The sequence below is a fragment of the Cynocephalus volans genome, chromosome 7, assembly GCF_027409185.1.
Source record: "Cynocephalus volans isolate mCynVol1 chromosome 7, mCynVol1.pri, whole genome shotgun sequence".
NCBI lineage: Eukaryota > Metazoa > Chordata > Mammalia > Dermoptera > Cynocephalidae > Cynocephalus > Cynocephalus volans.
The window spans coordinates 136,214,306-136,233,097 of NC_084466.1; positions in this window are offsets into that span (position 1 = coordinate 136,214,306).

Sequence of the window (18,792 nt, forward strand, 5' to 3'; positions counted from 1 at the left end):
TTTTTGCCTACCCATTCAATTAGCTGTAGGACATTCAGAAAATTAATTAACATTTTAAAATCTGTTTTTTCACCTTAAAATGGAAATAGTAATAATACCAGTAGTATCTACCATTAAGGCTTATTAGAATTACTAAGTAATTATAATAAATAAAATAATAATAATATGTAAAAAAAAAAACTTACTAATCTACCTGGAATATTATGGGATCTTACAAAATGTTGTCTACTATCATCATCATTATCATTATCATCATTGTCATCATTATAATCATCAGAATTGTCATGGTCTGTCATAACTCCTTTTCATTCAAGAACACTGAAGCAGCTAACTTGGATCAATTATCATCGTTCTGATGATCTGTTTTAATTTCTGGAGGATGGCTGAATTTCAATTTATTTTGTTGTCAGATTTTTGTTAAGCACCCCCCAACTTCCATTTTTTAATCAGAGACTGAAAAAACAGTGATTCAAAGTTAAAACATTTGTGCTAATAGGATATAATTGCAATTTAACAGGTAGGAGTTAGTATTTTTCGAGACACAAGCACAGGATAATTGGAACATTTGGTTCCGAGTTTGGATAGTGCTGTTGTGTTAAGTAAAGCATCAAAGAATACAAATAATGTAAGGGGAAAAGACTCAGACTATTTTCCATAAACAAAATCACATTTAATGTTGTTTACAGGTATGCCTGAAATTTCAACTTTATTCAACTGCAAATCTACTCATTTGTTTGGAATAAAGAAGTCGGGCAATTAAATACAAGCAGGAAAAAAAAAAACTCAAAACATGGCAGCGATAAAGTAATCCAAGAAGTAATGAATTTCCAGGCATAAAACCCAAAGAGATACCAATAAATTATTTCTTTGGAGATATTCTGTGCTACCAGGTTGTTATAGCATCCTTCTCTTCATCTCTTTGTGAGGTTGGATTAGGTTTCCTCTACCATTTTCTTTTTCCTTCTCTCTTTCCTTTCTTTACCAAGTGGAAACCAATCAAATGCTGGGGACATATAAATGGGTATGAATTATACAGTTCCTCTTTGCCTTTTGGTCATGAATAATTATATAATAAAGAACATAGGAAGTAAACTGGCAATTACAGTGGAGCTCACATGAAAGGATTACCAGATCACACCTGGGTGGATGTAGAAAGCTCTCTGGAGGAAGCAATTTCTCCACTGAAACTCAAGGAATAAGAAGTTGGTTATGTTAGTTATGTTGGTTATGTTAGTCATGGTTATGCTGGTTATATTAGTTATGTTTATGTGAAGTTACATTTTGTGAGGAAAGGGATATTTTTAAAGAAGAGCAAACAGCATGTATGGAAAAAGGAGATCACAACACTCTGGAACTTGGACAATCATCCATTTTGCTTAGAGCATGGAGTTTGCTTGCAAGGATAAAGATTAGAGAGGTAAGGAAAGCATTGAGAGGTCTCAAATGGTGCCTTAGCATGATCACACTTACATACTAGAAAGATCATCTTAGATACCCTGTGGAGACTGAATTTGAAGACTATGGAACAAGATAGCAACAGGGAGATGAATTAAGAAGCAACTGCAGATGTGGATGTCAGAAAGATAGCTGAGTAGAAGACACTACTTCTTGTCTCTCTCACAAAGACAGACAAAACAACAAATAAACAATTACATTTGGACAAAAATAACTAAAGGAGATTGCCAGGGTATTTCACATCCCAGGGAAACAGAGCAGTGGTTAAGCTGAGACATCCTGCTCTGCATGTTGAACAACTCTAGTACCCTGCTTCCCCAAAGTTGAATCAGCCCCCTAGAGACTGAGATGCTGAAACACCCCTTTCTCCAGAGAGTGGAGTTATTGCTGTGCTGCTCCCTGTCCCCCAGGGTACAAACTACAGCTGAACCCTGACATTCTGGGTCCTTCTGCCACTGCACCTGGCCTCACAGAGACTGAGATATTGCCAAGTCCCACCATCCAATGGTCTAGAGTCAAAACTACTTGGGGTCAAATCCCTTATGACCCAAGTGACTACTAAGCCCCATTTGCTCTGGTTCCAGAATTGCAGCCATGCTCTGCTCCCTTGGCCCAAACCTCCAGAGCAGTGCTTTTTCCCCAGAATTAGACTGGTTCTGTGCCCTGTGCTCCAGGGTCAGAGTCATAGCTACAATCCACCACACAGGGCCCAATTTACTAGAGAGTACTTTAGAGTCACAGATCCTGGTGCTATGGGCAATTTATTTACAACCCTGCCACAGAGAGTGAAAATTCACCCCAAGACCTAGGTGCCAAAATAAGTTTGCAAGACCTTCAAACTTGAATCCTATCTTCACAAATGTTCTGAGCAATTTCACCTGGAACCCAGTACCACTGTAACTGCTTATAGATCATGTCAGAACTAACACCAAGAGGGATCACTTCAGAAAAGACTCTCCATTGTGGGAAAAATGAGAATAGGAGGACCTCAATAGCCGTCCCACCAAAGACTTTAACAACCTACACTGCTGCTGCTGCTGCCACAAAGTTCTTCAGCCTACCTCACTGAAACACCCACAGTTATTAGTGATGTTGATTATAGCTGAAGAGGCTGCTCAGAATCTATACCATTGAATATACATGGAACCAGAAATACCACATACTTCCCAGTCTGCACACTAAGACCCAATTGCAGGTGAAACACTCTCTCTATTAAAACTATTATGTAAAGTTTAGAAGAGGCAATTTTTCCACCAGATGCACAGACATCACCCAGGTACACAGGAAACATGAAAAATCAAGCAAATATTATACCATCAAAAAAACAAAGAACAAAACATAGACCCCAAAGAAAAGGAAATCTATGAAGTGCTGGAAAAGAAATTCAAAATAATGATCTTAAGAAAACTCAATGAGATACAAGAAAATACAGACAAACAATTCAATAAAATCAGGAAAACAATTGATGATATGAATGACAAATTTAACAAAGAGATAGATATTCTAAAAAAAAGAACCAAACAGAAATACTGCTGCAGAAGAATTTGATAAATAAATTTAAAAATACAATACAGAACTTCAATGGCAGACTAGAGCAAGCAGAAGAAAGAATCTCTGAACATGAAGATAGGTTATTTGAAATTATCCAGTCAAAGAAAGAAAAAAAGAAGAAAAATGAAAGAGTGAATGAAGCCCACAGAACTATGAGACAACATTAAGCAAACAAATATTTGAATTATGAGTGTTCCAATGAAGAAGGGAAAAGTTATCAAAAATCTATTTAGTAAAATAATAGCTGAAAGCTTCCCAAGTCTTGAGAGGAACATGGACATACAGATCCAAGAAGCTCAAAGATCTCCAAATAGATTCAACCGCAAAAGATCCTCTCTGAAGTACATTATAGTAAAGTTATTAAGTCAAAAATAAAGAGAGAATTCTAAAAAAAGCAATAGAAAAGTGTCAAGTTACATATAAAGAAATACCTATTAAAGTAACAGCAGATTTGTTCAGCAGAAACCTTACAATAGGAGAGATTGGGATGATATATTCAAAGTGCTGAAAGAACAAAAAAATGCCAGCCAAGAACAGTATATTGAATGGGAAAACATATAAAAACTGGAACAAGACAAGGATGCCCACTCTCTCCACTCTTACTCAACATAGCTACAGAAATTAGGCAAAAGAAAGAAAGAAAGACCATTCAAATTGAAGAGGAGAAACTCAAATTGTCCCTGTTTGCAGACAACATGATTGTATATATAGAAAACCCTAAACACTGCACCAAAAAACTCCTGAAACAGATAAACAAATTCAGTAAAGTTGCAGGGTACAAAATCCATATACAAAAATTAGTAGTGCTTCTATACACTAATAACAAGCAAGATGAAATCAAGAAAGCAATTTCATTCATAATATCTCTAAAAAATACCTAAGAATAAATTTTAAAAAGTGAAAGATCTCTACAAAGAAATTATAAAAGACTGATGAAAGAAATTGAAGAAAAGAGCTCACCAAAAAGAAAAAAACTGTGACCTACATTCATGGATCAAAAGAATTAATATTGTGAAAATGGCCATACTACAAAAGCAATCTACAGATTCAGTGCAATCCCCATCCAAATACCAATGACATTCTATACAGAGATAGTAAAAACAATCTTAAAATTTGCATGGAATCATAAAAGACCCTGAATAGTTAAAGCAATCCTAACTAAAAAGAACAAAGCTGAATGCATCATGTTACCTGACTTCAAAATATACCAAAACGTTAGAGAAGCCAAAACAGTGGCATAAATACAAACCCATAGGCCAATGGAGCAGAATAGGCAGGGAACCCAAAAATAAACACATGTACTTACAGCCAACTGATTTTTGACAAAAGTGCCAAGAATATTCATCAGGGAATGGTTAGTCTCTTCGATAAATGACAATGGAAAAACTTGATATCCATATGCAGAAGAATGAAACTAGACCCCCTCTCTCTATATATATACAAAAAAATCAACTCAAAATGAATTAAAGAGTGAATGAAGCTATAAAACTATAAAACTATAAAACTAATGAAATAAAATATAGGGGAAATGCTTCAGAAAATTTGGCTAGGTAAAGATTTTATGAAGAGGACCTCAGAAACACAGGTAACAAAAACAAAGTAGACAAACGGGATTACATCAGACTAAAAAGCTTCTGCACAGCAAAGAAAACAGTAAAGAGAGTGAAGAGATAACCACAGAATGGGAGAAAATATTTTCAAATTATTAATCTGACAAGGATTTATATCCAGACTATACAAGGTACTCAAAACTGAGCATCAAAGAAACAAATAATCTGATTTAAAAATCAGCAAAATAGCTAAACAGACATTTCTCAAAAGAAGACATACAAAAGGCTAACATCATCACTAATCATCAGGGAAATGCAAATCAAAACCACATAAGATATAATCTCTCTCTAGCTAGAATGGTTATTATAACAGAAAATAACAAACACTAGCTATGATGTGGAGAAAGTGGAGCACTTATGCACTGTTGGTGGGACTGTAAATTAGTTTAAACATCATGGAAAGCAGTATGGAGTTTCCTTAAAAGACTAAAAATAGAATTACCATGTGATTCAGCACTCCCACTACTGGGTATATATCAAAAGGAAAGAAAATCAGTACATCAAAGAGATATGGCACTCTCATGTTATTACAGCACTATTCACCATAGCCAAATATGGAATAAACCTTAGTACTTACCAACAAATGAATGGATCCAATGGAATACTATTCATAAATACAAAAAAGAATAAAATCCTGTCATTTGAGGCAACATGAACAAGTTTGGAGTACATTATATTAAGTGAAGTAAGCCAGAAATAGAAAGAGAAATACCACATCTTCTCACTCATAGATGTAAGCAAAGAAAGTTGATCATACAGAAGTGGACAGTAGAAACGTGGTTACCAGAAGCTGGCAAGGGTAAGAGGGAGGTGGGATTAACAACAAAAAAATTGTGAGAGGTTGGTTACCAATACACAATTTCAGCTAGAGAGGAGGAATAAGTTCTAGTGTTCTATAGCACTGTAGGGTGACTATAATTAACAACAATTTATCATATATTTCAATTAGCTAGAAGAAAGAATTTCACATGTTCTTAACAAGAAGGAATGATAAGTGTTTGAGGTAATAATAATAAAAAATCAGTCATTCCCAGGCTTTCAGAAGAAGTGAGAGGGAGAGAAGGATAAATAGGTGGGACACGGAACTTTTAAGACAGAGAAACTATTCTGTATCATACTATAATGGTGAATACATGATGTTATGGTTTGGCAAAACCCATAGAAGTGTACAAAACAAAGGGAAAACCCTACTGTAAAATTGAGTTAGTAATAACCTTTCACTAGCTCATCAATATTGGCTCACAACGGTGACAAATGTACCACACTAAGGTAAGAAGTTAACAATAGGGGGAACTGCAGGTGTGGGTTGGGAGGAGGTGGTTCATGAATTATCTGTACTTTCTGCCCATTTTTTCTGTAAACCTAAAACTGATATAAAAATAAAGTTTACTACTTAAGAATAAATAAATAAATGTTCCCCAAAAAGCAGCTATTGCAGTAATTTGGGTATAAGGCATGGTGGCCTGAACTAGGACGATGAAAGTAGGGAAATATATATGAATTCAAGAAACAATACAACAGTAAAATCTACAGAACTTTGTGATTTCTCGTGGGCTGCATTTTGTATGAAGAAGAATGAGACTTCCAGCATTCTGTTGAGACTACTGGCTTGGAAAATGCGTGGACCTATTCATGGAGACAAGGATCCCCAGAAGGAGGTGTAGGCTTGTGAAGAAGGAGGCAGAACTTTGCGGAAATCTTTCATAAAGATGGGAAAAAGGCACTCATCAAAGTGACTGATTGACAAACCATTATCATGGCTAACAAAAAAAAGAAGAGAGAAGACTCAAATAACAAAAATTAGAAATGAAAAAGGCGATATTACAACTGATTCATCTGAAATACAAGGAATCATTCGAGACTACTATAAACAACTATACGCCAACAAATTTGAAAATCTGGAGGAAATGGATAAATTTCTGGACACACACAAGCTCCCAAAACTGAACCGTGAAGACGTAGAAAATTTGAACAGACCAATAACAATAAAGGAGATTGAAGCTGTTATCAGAAGGCTCCCAACAAAGAAAAGCCCAGGACCAGATGGATTCACAGCAGAATTTTACCAAACATTCGAAGAGGAATTGACACCGATTCTTTACAAACTATTCCAAAAGATTGAAATGGACGCAAATCTCCCAAACTCATTCTATGAAGCAAACATCATCCTGATACCAAAACCAGGTAAAGATATAACCAAAAAAGAAAACTACAGGCCGATATCCTTGATGAATATAGATGCAAAAATCCTCACTAAAATACTAGCAAACAGAATACAGCAACACATACGAAAAATTATTCATCACGATCAAGTGGGATTCATCCCAGGGATGCAAGGTTGGTTCAACATACGCAAATCAATAAATGTGATACACCATATTAATAAACTCAAACACAAGGACCATATGATCATCTCTATAGATGCTGAAAAAGCATTTGATAAAGTTCAGCACTCATTCATGACAAAGACTCTCTATAAGTTAGGTATAGAGGGAAAGTATCTCAACATAATTAAAGCCATATATGACAAACCCACTGCCAATATCATCCTGAATGGGGAAAAGCTGAAAGCTTTTCCTTTAAGAACAGGCACTAGACAAGGATGCCCACTCTCACCACTCCTATTCAACATAGTGTTGGAAGTACTAGCCAGAGCAATCAGAGAAGAGAAGGAAATAAAGGGCATCCAGATTGGAAAAGATGAAGTCAAACTGTCCCTGTTTGCAGATGACATGATCCTATATATCGAACAGCCTAAAACCTCTACAAAAAAACTGTTGGAATTGATAAATGATTTCAGCACAGTAGCAGGATACAAAATCAACACACAAAAATCAGTAGCATTTCTTTTCTCCAATAGTGAACATGCAGAAGGAGAAATCCAGAAAGCCTGCCCATTTACAATAGCCACCAAAAAAATAAAATACTTAGGAATAGAGTTAACCAAGGAGGTGAAAAATCTCTATAATGAGAACTACAAACCACTGCTGAGAGAAATTAGAGAGGATACAAGAAGATGGAAAGATATTCCATGCTCTTGGATTGGAAGAATCAACATAGTGAAAATGTCCATACTACCCAAAGTGATATACAAATTCAATGCAATCCCCATCAAAATTCCAAAGACATTTTTCTCAGAAATGGAAAAAACTATTCAGACATTTATATGGAACAATAAAAGACCACGAATAGCCAAAGCAATGCTGAGCAAAAAAAATAAAGCTGGAGGCATAACACTACCTGACTTTAAGCTATACTACAAAGCTATAATAACCAAAACAGTATGGTACTGGCATAAAAACAGACACACTGACCAATGGAATAGAATAGAGAATCCAGAAATCAACCCACACACTTACTGCCATCTGATCTTTGACAAAGGCACCAAGCCTATTCACTGGGGAAGAGACTGCCTCTTCAGCAAGTGGTGCTGGGATAACTGGATATCGATATGCAGGAGAATGAAACTAGATCCATACCTCTCACCGTATACTAAAATCAACTCAAAATGGATTATGGATTTAAATATACACCCTGAGACAATAAAACTTCTTAAAGAAATCATAGGAGAAACACTTCAGGAAATAGGACTGGGGACAGACTTCATGAATACGACCCCAAAAGCACGGGCAACCAAAGGAAAAATAAACAAATGGGATTATATCAAACTAAAAAGCTTCTGCACAGCAAAAGAAACAATTAACAGAGTTAAAAGACAACCAACAGAGTGGGAGAAAATATTTGCAAAATATACATCTGACAAAGGATTAATATCCAGAATATATAAGGAACTCAAACAACTTTACAAGGAGAAAACAAGCAACCCAATTAAAAAATGGGCAAAAGAGCTAAGTAGGCATTTCTCTAAGGAAGATATCCAAATGGCCAACAGACATATGAAAAAATGCTCAACATCACTCAGCATCCGGGAAATGCAAATCAAATCCACATTGAGATACCATCTAACCCCAGTTAGGATGGCTAAAATCCAAAAGACTATGAACGATAAATGCTGGCGAGGCTGCGGAGAAAAAGGAACTCTCATACATTGTTGGTGGGACTGCAAAATGGCGCAGCCTCTATGGAAAATGGTTTGGAGGTTCCTTAAACAATTGCAAATAGATCTACCATACGACCCAGCCATCCCACTGTTGGGAATATACCCAGAGGAATGGAAATCATCAAATCGAAGGTATACCTGTTCCCCAATGTTCATCGCAGCACTCTTTACAATAGCCAAGAGTTGGAACCAGCCCAAATGCCCATCATCAGATGAGTGGATACGGAAAATGTGGTACATCTACACAATGGAATACTACTCAGCTATAAAAACGAATGAAATACTGCCATTTGCAACAACATGGATGGACCTTGAGAGAATTATATTAAGTGAAACAAGTCAGGCACAGAAAGAGAAATACCACATGTTCTCACTTATTGGAGGGAGCTAAAAATTAATATATAAATTCACACACACACATACACACACACACACACACAAACCGGGGGGGGGGGAAGAAGATATAACAACCACAATTATTTGAAGTTGATACGACAAGCAAACAGAAAGGACATTGTTGGGGGGGAGGGGGGAGGGAGAAGGGAGGGAGGTTTTGGTGATGGGGAGCAATAATCAGCTACAATGTATATCGATATAATAAAATTAAAAAAAAAAAAAAAGTGACTGAGAAGGAGCTGCCAAAGGGGCAGAAAGTAAAGCAGAAAAATGTATTGTGACTTCCCCCTCAAGGGAAGAGGGCATTTGAGAAAAGAGGATGATAAGAGGGCTCTTCAAAGAGTTTATGGAAAGATTTGTATTTTTTAATTCTATTTTTGCACGAACAGTTTAAAGTACTTGCGTTTGTGAGCGTGCACATTGAGGGGCAAGGGTTATAAAGCAGGCGTTCGTTTGCTGAGGAGCGAACAGGATATGAAGAAGCAGAGAGTGCATTCAAATGTCTCCTTCCTTTCTATCTAAAGTGGCAGGTGACGAAAGAGAGGTACCTACCACAGCATTGAGTCAGAGCAGAGTGCCTGTCCTTCCCAGCAAAACTCGAATAAGGAGAGAAACTAATAGGATCTAAAAACTGGGAAAAAGAGATAAACGGGGATGGTTCAAGCCTAGGATCGAAGTTCCTATTATTCACTAATAATGAATACCTATGTATCCAATGAGTGAGAAAGAAAGAGATGCAGGAGAACAATTCCCAGGACCGAGAGGCACAGTTGTGAGTTTCTATGGAAGTACTCTTCTTAGCCAAATGGCTGGGCACTCTGCTGACAATCTGGCATCGTTTTCCCGGTAGCAAAACAATGCCACTTGGTTTGCTGCTTTATGAGTTCAGCATTTGAGTTGGTTGAAATCCCTTGGATGGTTATGGAAAGCCAGAGATAAATGCTCTAGAGAAGTCTGTTCTTGTTTCAAAAAGTACACAATTGACTGATGATAATGATGATGATGATGATAATAATAATAATAATACTCATATTCCTACTAATAAATTTTAATAATAATATTTATTAAGCACATTACTATAGTCAGACTCTGTGCTAAAGATTTTACATGGATTAGTAACTAATGCTCACAACCACCCAATGAAACAATTACTATTAATAATTTTACAGATGAGAAGACAAGACTGAGGTTCTGAGCCTATGTATCTGCTATGCGGTAAAATGAGGAATGGAATCTAACCCATGCTACCTTTTCTCTTTGATATGGTGATGGGAAGAGCTTGATTATTAAAATAAAAACACTATGAGACAATTTAAATATATAGAACAGGTATTAGGCTAAGTGCTTAACAGTCATCATTCCATTTAATCCTTAAAACAACTGCACGAACCAGGCACTGTTGTACACCCACGCATTTTATAAATCTAGACTCAGTGAAGTCAGGCAATTCATCTAATGTTATAGAATTAACGCACTGCACAACTGAGATTTTATGCAAGTCGTCTGACTCCAGATGCTGTACACTAAACCATCTCCCTGTTGCTTATTAGCCTGGGATACATATGAGTTGAGGATGTGTGGGTACTAAATTGTGGTGCTAATAAAAATAAATGATTTGGGCCTTCCTTTTGCTGTCTCTTGAAGTTGACTCTCATTTGGTGCATTTGTTTATCTGCTTAGGAGAAACAAAGTGTGGCCACATGTGGCCTGAGCATCTACAATGTTCTATGCATACAGCTAAACTTTTTTTTTCAGTGGGGGGAGGCTGGCCAATATGGGGATCCCAACCCTTGACCCTGGTGTTACCAACACTGTGTTCTAACCAATTGAGCTGATGGCTGGCCCCTGTGGTATATTTTTTTAAAGGGATAGAGTCAGAGAGCTCCTGGAGAAGTAGGGAGATTATACTCTTAGAAATAGGTTCAAAACAACTTTTCCAGTTGAAGAATGTTTTGGAAGAAGCCCAACATCCAAACAAGAGTTTACTAAATAATGTCTGGCTCAGGGTTTGATTCTAGAATGTGACTGTCTGGATTGGCAATGTGGGCCAAGGAAAGGCCTGGGACATCCTTTCAAGGGTATTTTTCTGAACTGAGCTGGGAAGGAGGGCCTCACTCTCTTGATTTTGTGGGAAGTGCATCGATCATGAAAAACCTGTCTGCGTAGTCCTTACCGCAAGATGAAGAGAATAGAAGTTAAAATTCCTCTAAAATCCTTACCACTTACTGAGAACAACTGGAGCCAGGGCTAAAACGCTTTTTGTCTAAAACTGGTGCCAGAGAGAGAAAGCTAAGAAATCATTATCATACAATTTACATTAAATAATAAGTGAAAAGGGGATTCTGTGGAGGGACTTATGTTAGAAATGCCACTGTCTTTGTTCTTTGGGAGTTGTACAGATACAGCCTATAGATATCTCAGGGTCTTTTCCTTTGTAAAATAATGATAGTGGCTTTGTGTACCCATTTCTGCTGTTTCCTACCTTCTCAGCATTCACAAGAGGCAAAATAATAGGCATCCAATTTACACTGATAAGTTTTCCTTGAACTTCTCATAAATGTGCACACACACACACTCACATGAAAATGAAAAAAATAAAATAACCACAAATTTAAGGACATTTTTGTCACACTTTCTTCTGATACATTTTTTATACTTCAGATAAAACTTATTGAGAACATTATTCTTATCAGATACTCACTTGACACCATAGGCAATAAAATAATGAATAAGACATGGCCCTTAAACTCAAGGAGAATATAATTTATTGAGGCAGACTGTGGAATATACACTTTACCATAGTACAATGCAGATTGTGCTAGTTGTTATTACAATCAAGATACAAACAAAATGCTTAAGGGGCTCAGAGGAGGAAAAGATAAAATTTTAATAGATTAGTTGATTGTTAAGAGTTTTGACCCCATGTCTCTAGCCATTTACTAGTTCGGTAACCTTGAGCGAGTCCTTAATTGCTCCAAACTTTGGTTTCCTCATTTGTAAATTGAAGATTTAATAAGAGAAACAGTTTCATTCAAGAGGGTGTGAAGATGAAGCAGTTAATTAATATTAGGTGTTGAAGGCTTCTCAGGGGTGGTTTAGTTGACCTTTGAAAGAGGGTGGTGTTTTTGATAGGGAGAGAGTTGTGAGCAAGCTTTCCAAGGTGAGGATACAGCATGAGCTCAGCACCAGATACGTTCAGCAGGGGAAGCCGAAAGATGGCATACTTCCTCAGACTTCCTCAGACTTCCTCAGACTTCCTGCCCTGCCTGGTATTTCTCACCAGGATCATTAGCATCATTCCTTTGGATTTGTGTGAAAGAACTACCTCTAGTGACCAAAGCTACTTGTAGAATCAAAGCTGACATCTACGGTCTAAAAAGTGAGGGCGGTCTGATTCTCTCTTTTAAATTCATTACTAGCCATTAGCCCCCATCAATTTATCAATTTAGCCAACTGGAGTCTCAGGAGGCAGAGTAGTAGTGTGAGTGGAAGCTTCAGGACATGTTTGGTTGGAGTTCAACAGGTGAGAAAGGAGAGGGACATAGGACATGCCCTGATGGAACTCCCAGGATGCCCCAGTGTAAGGCCACCACAAGCCTGGTAGTCCTGGAAGAAGGGCCAACAGCAAATAGAACTTCTTTCGAATTTTCCTAAAGTCAAGTCTGGGTCATGTTTATTTACCTTATCTACATGGAAGTGGAGAGCAAAGAAAAGAGTGGGATGGGGAAAGTCAGTGCCAAAGGCTACAACTTCCACGGCTCCACACTCAAGGCTGGTCTGCCTTAGCCACAACCATCAATAACTCTCCACTGACTTTGAGTTGACTTTCTCCTAATTTAATGTTGAGAATCATTCCCAAGGTGACGAATACTTTCCTTTCATCTCATCACTGTTATTTCATAACGAGAACTTTTCAGTGCAGCTGTGGGTATCTCACTGTGCCTGCTGGCTCAAGTTACCCCTCACTTGGAACGCACATGGCCCCCTCCTCATCTACTGGCAGACTGAGTCACATTTACTTCACTCAGACTCTTTCCCTTGTCACTCCATATTTCCTGCATCTGAACTCCATGTCCACGCCACTTATCCAGTTTAAGAACATACTGAATGATGGAGGATATTATTTTCTTACCTTGGCAGCTCTGTCCCATCTGTCCCATTTTTGAAGCTGGAATCTGAGTCCCTTGAGGAGATAAATGGACAGAGACCTATTTTCCCCCTTATAGCACCTGCTCTGTCCCTTGAAGATTTACCAATTTAATTAATTACAGGTAGGATTAAAAATATCAACACAACTGGCAAAATCCTCAGTTCTCTTTAAATCCTGTACCCTCCTCTCATTGTCCCTGACACTGAAAAGACTTTCATACCGAGCTAAATCTATACCCTTTTATTTATAACTCTTCGCTTTCCTCCTCATTACAATGAAGATTTCCCTGCCCAAAAATGGAAAAGGAGAGAAAATTAATTAATAAGAAAATACCAGTGGAAACATATGCCTAGGTCCTTCCTGTCTTCTACATGTAAAATGTTGCCCATGTGTAAATATCCTGATTTATTGTCATAGTTTGCATGTTTTTTCAACTAGCATAGGCCAAATATATCTCAATGTATAATTCCTTCATTTGGGAAAGGAGAAAATGAAGCCCCGAGATGCTATTAATTATACAGATCACACAGAGCTGAGCGTAGACCCTAGGCTTCTTCAAATACCATTCTGAGGTTCAATACACTCTACCTTCAACCTTGGTATTATTCCTTTAGTGAGAAATGACAGTGTTGGGGAAGATGGTAATGTCACAGTCGGCCAGTGGTTTACCTATTCTGTGAAAATATAGCTTTCCTTTCAGCAGGGTGCACAGGACTGTGAAACATGCTCTAACATCAGATTCTTATAGCAAGTTCTCTATGATTCCTTCTCAATGGCTTTACATGCATTGATTGCCAATTAAAGTTTTTGTTGCCAACAGAGTAGTCAAGACCTAAAATTATCCCCTCACCTCTTATGACTCCAGGGCACCCAGCCAAAGTGATATTTATGACTGTTACAGATAGGTGAACTAAAGACAGCCACGACACAGAAAGGAGTCAACTTGTTCTTTGTCCCACAGACACCAAAGTGAAATGAATACTCCTGAAATAGATGAAAATGCTTTCCTTGCAGTTCTTACTTTCACACATTCAAAGATGTCTAGGAAAGATAAAAAATCAAAAATGAGAATAGTAATTATGAGTCTGTATGATACACCAGAACTTCCATATATCATTTTGTAGTTCTCATAGAACCTGACATATATTTGACATTTATCATTTATGAAGTACTTATCAAAACCAAATGTGAAAATTTGTGTGTTGTTGTTTTCATTTTTCTGATAAAAAAACAAAGTTCAGAGGTCAAGCAATATGCAAAGGTCATATGAATTGTTGGTGGAGAATCTAAGACCCAAACCATCTTCTGTCTTCAAATGTCATGATTTTCCTGCATCTATCTCCTTTAGGGACTGACAGATTGCCACTCTGTTCTATGAGCTCCCATAAAACTTTGTCGAATCCTATGTTGGGAAACTTATTGCATTGTATTTTAATATTCTCTTTACATAACAGCTTCCCTCATGCATCTTGGAGCTCTAATTCCTGAGTATATCGTTTATGAGCTTTATAAATACTGCCAAATCATTGTACAGTTCCATACCCCACTTTCCTCACCTATAGAACATAGATATTACAGTTCCCACATTATAACACTCTTGTGAATAATTGAATGAGATGGGGCTGGTGGGTTAGCTCAGTTGGTTAGAGTGCTTCCTTGTAACACAGAGGTCAAGGGTTTGGATCCCTGCAACTTCCAGCCCCACCTCCCCAAAAAGGAAAAAAATAATAATTGAATGAGATAAATACAGAGCCTGCTACTCAGTAAGTGTTCAGACAATTATTATTGTTATTCAAGGGCCTAAGAGTACTAGCAAATGATGGTTAACAAAGTATATTCACTGTGAAGACCATGTTTATCTTATGTACCTCTAGCATAGTACCTGGCAAACAGTAAGTGTATAACAATATATTGGCTCAATGAAAGAGTGAACAAATTGTCTGAGGTTCTGAATGCGGTGTATATATATGTGGTAGTCCCCAGCCCATTGGCCACGGACCTTGGGAACTACCACACCTATTGTAAGAAATTTGTTAACAATGTCTGCTAACAAAAACAATTATTCTCACACATAATTGTACTGTTATTTTTTAACTGTGTATAGATTCAGTTGTGATTTCTGAAATACAAAATTGTTTAAAAGTGTTACCTAAGTCTTAATAGCTTCTTGTCATTTATTTTACCACTCAGTGGCTAATGTGATTATTCCTGCATCATAGGGGCTGTGCATGAAGTTTTTGAACTTTAAAGGAGAAGGGAGCACACACAAATCAAGGTTAAGAAACACTATACTAAAGATGCCACTAATAGCCATGGTTCCTTCAGACAGAATCTGATTTTTTTCTCATAACAAAGATCAGAGGACCCTGTTCATTTAAACAAGACCATAGGAGAGAGAGAGTCATCTTCATTTCCTGTTAAACCTGTCCTTATTTGCTGTAGGTATTTCTATATATTAGTAAAAGGATATAAATGTGAGTTTGGAAAATACCTCAAAATCTAAGAAATTTTCTCCCCCCCATGCATAGATGCGCCTCCTTGGGGCCCTGTTGGTATTACTTGTCCCCTTTCCTTTGGCTACTGTCAATTGACTACAAGGGGAGACACTGTATCTCAATATTGGCCAACGAAGTGACCTCTTCCAGAAATGTGGAGGTCTAGAGAATCTAGCTGAGTTCTCAGCTAGAACTGAAGTGATGGGAACTCACTTATCACCCACTGAACTGATGAAACCAAGGCTGCACAGATGGGAGATAAATGACACAGAAACAGAGAGAGAACATCATGAAAGAGAACCATAAATCGATAGAGAAGCTTCCAAAGTTCCTAAGAGCTGGTGTCTTTTGTAAATCCCAGATTAACTTGCCTTTTAGTTCAGTGCAACCTAACTGTATCTTGATTCTTTAATTCCATAGTTATTAATTGAGCATCTATTAAGTTCTAGGTACTGTTCTAGGCACTGTGGATACAGCAGTGAAAAAAAACTCACGGAGACCCTTGCCCTTATGAAGCTTGTACTCAGTTGTGGAAGATACAAAGTAAACAAGATATAAAATTAAAATATACAGTATGGTCGATGGCTTTAAGTGCTAAGAGAAAAATAAAATGTGGTCAGGAGTGTCATGGGTGGAGGTTCAGTTGTGAGTATGTGGCTAGGTAAGGCCTGGAGGAGATGATATTTGAGTACAGTGAGGAATGGCATGACGGCATTTGAGCAAATGAGGGAATGAGCCTCAGTGATGAGAAAGGACCTTCCAGACAAAGGGAACAGCTAGTGCTACACAAGGGCAGGGTCCCACCTGTGAGGCTGGCACAGAGTAACTGAGGAAGCAGAGGTAACAGGTGAGGTAAGATAGATGGCAGGCCAAATTGTACGTAGTTTTGCGGTCATGATTAGCTCTTCTGCATTTTACTCTTGAAGTATTAGGGAGCCATCGGTTCATTTTGAGCAAAGGAGTGAGATGAACTGTTTAAGTTTTAACACGGTCAACTTTAAAAGTGATCGTTTTCTTTGATTAGGCTAACATGAACTGGTCTTTTCTACTTACAGTACATCAAAACTTCTTAACTAAGCTATCCTTTGTCGATATGGTTTTTGAACCAAAAAGATTATTGGTGAAGAAATCTTGCCTCCGTTTCTCTAACAATTTTTTTTTTTCTTTTTTAAATTGGTGTGTTACAGGGTGGTTTGTCTTATGTCTCTGAACTATACACAGCAGCACAGGCCTGAGATTTAAAAGAGATTGAGGAGCAAATAAATTAACCTTTATTAATGGTGGGAAATACCATATTTGCAATAACTGCTGGAGTTCATTGGGCTCATGGTTCCCTCCTCTGAGGCTGTTCCCAATAGCCTGGCAGGACAAGGATTATGCAGGAAGGGAATACATTTAAACATCAGCAACTGAATCTTCAGAGTGAAGCCATAAAGTTGCATTATAGAACATTAGGTAAATTACAATAGAAAAAGTATATCTTGTTAGAGAATCATCAGAATTTATTTATGGAAACTTGCACTTTCACTTATCTATTAGGAACAAAATTCTAGAAACAAATTTAATTTCTTTGAGAAGTAATGACTCATTTTAGATTGGACAAATTTTAAACTGAGTAAATCTTAAATATTATAAATTTGGAATACTGGGGAGGGGTTAGCTGCGAAAAGAAACCATTCTGTCTGTATCTTCTTCACAGATTCTTTTGAAGCCCTAATGGCATGAACACAAATAATCTGTTCACACATAATACCTACACATTGACATTGGGATTAGAAGGTTGAAATAATCTCTCTATAAAAAGATATGATAGCTTTTTTGCAATTATGCCCAGTAATTACTAAAGTGTGACATGCATGTTAAGTTGGAATGGCTTAGGGACCATCAGATACTTCTGCTTTAGACAGAAAACTAAATGAATATTGCGGAAGGCAGCTGGGGAAGAAAGGGGTTGTGACTCCAGTTGCTTTATTATTTTATCCAATTTGATGCCTGCTTCTTTTCTTCTCACCTGGGGCCCTCCATGGTGACGTGTGCAATTTTAAAGGTAACTGGAGGGTAAAATGAATCAAACTAGGCTTTTGCTCCCAGTAGCTCACTCCTTGCCAGCTGAAAGTCACAAAGGGAACTTAGTCTTATTAAAGGGCAGTGGGTCAGACCACAGAATCCACAAAGCTGCTCTTAAGGCTCAGTGTTCTTGCTGGGTATCATTACCACTGAAACCAACAGTCAAATGACTGTGCAGCATATCTGTTGCCAGAGAAAGGTAGTAAATTTTGTTGCTGGGATGTAGAAACCTTAACTTGTCTAAACAAAGTCAATGCAGTTGTTGAAAGCAAGTGTCTTTACCCTTCTCTATCATCCTCACCTTCCATTTGTTTAATCTTTTCTTTTTATGAATGTTACATTCCAAACTGAGCTAGTATATAGGATGTTTAAAATGTATACCATATCTTTAAACCTATGTTCAGGTATTAAATTGGCTCCTGATCACAGTTTCTTAACCCTGGCACTACTGATATCGTTGTCAGAGGCCATTCTACACATGTAGGATGTTTAGCACCATCCCTGGACTTTACCCATTAGATGCCAGTAGTATCCCCCAGCTGTGACAACCAAACATGTCTCCAGACATTGCCAAATGTCTCCTTGTTGTGGAAAAATCACCCCAAGTTGAGAACCCCTGCTTTAGAGATTGAAGCTGGTGGTCTATCTGCTGGGTGACCTCTGAAAGACAGCTTATGCTAGCCATTGCTTCAAGAGTTTCTCCAGCAATAGAAAAGGATGAATAACACAACTTGCACTATAACACAACTTGCACTATTTCCCAGTCTGAGAGAAACTCCATTCATTAGTTTAGAAAGTTTAAATTAACATTATGATTGCTTGGGAAACATGTAGTTTGACAGGTAGGACCTGTTGTGCAGTCCTTAGAAGGGGGGTGGGTGGCATTTCCTGAAAAGTCTGGTGTCTGGTTTGGACTGTTTCATTAATTCATTGGGTGACTTGTGACAATACTCTGTGTGTCAATGGCTATAAGATGTCTAATGTTATGTAATGATTGAAGACAATGTC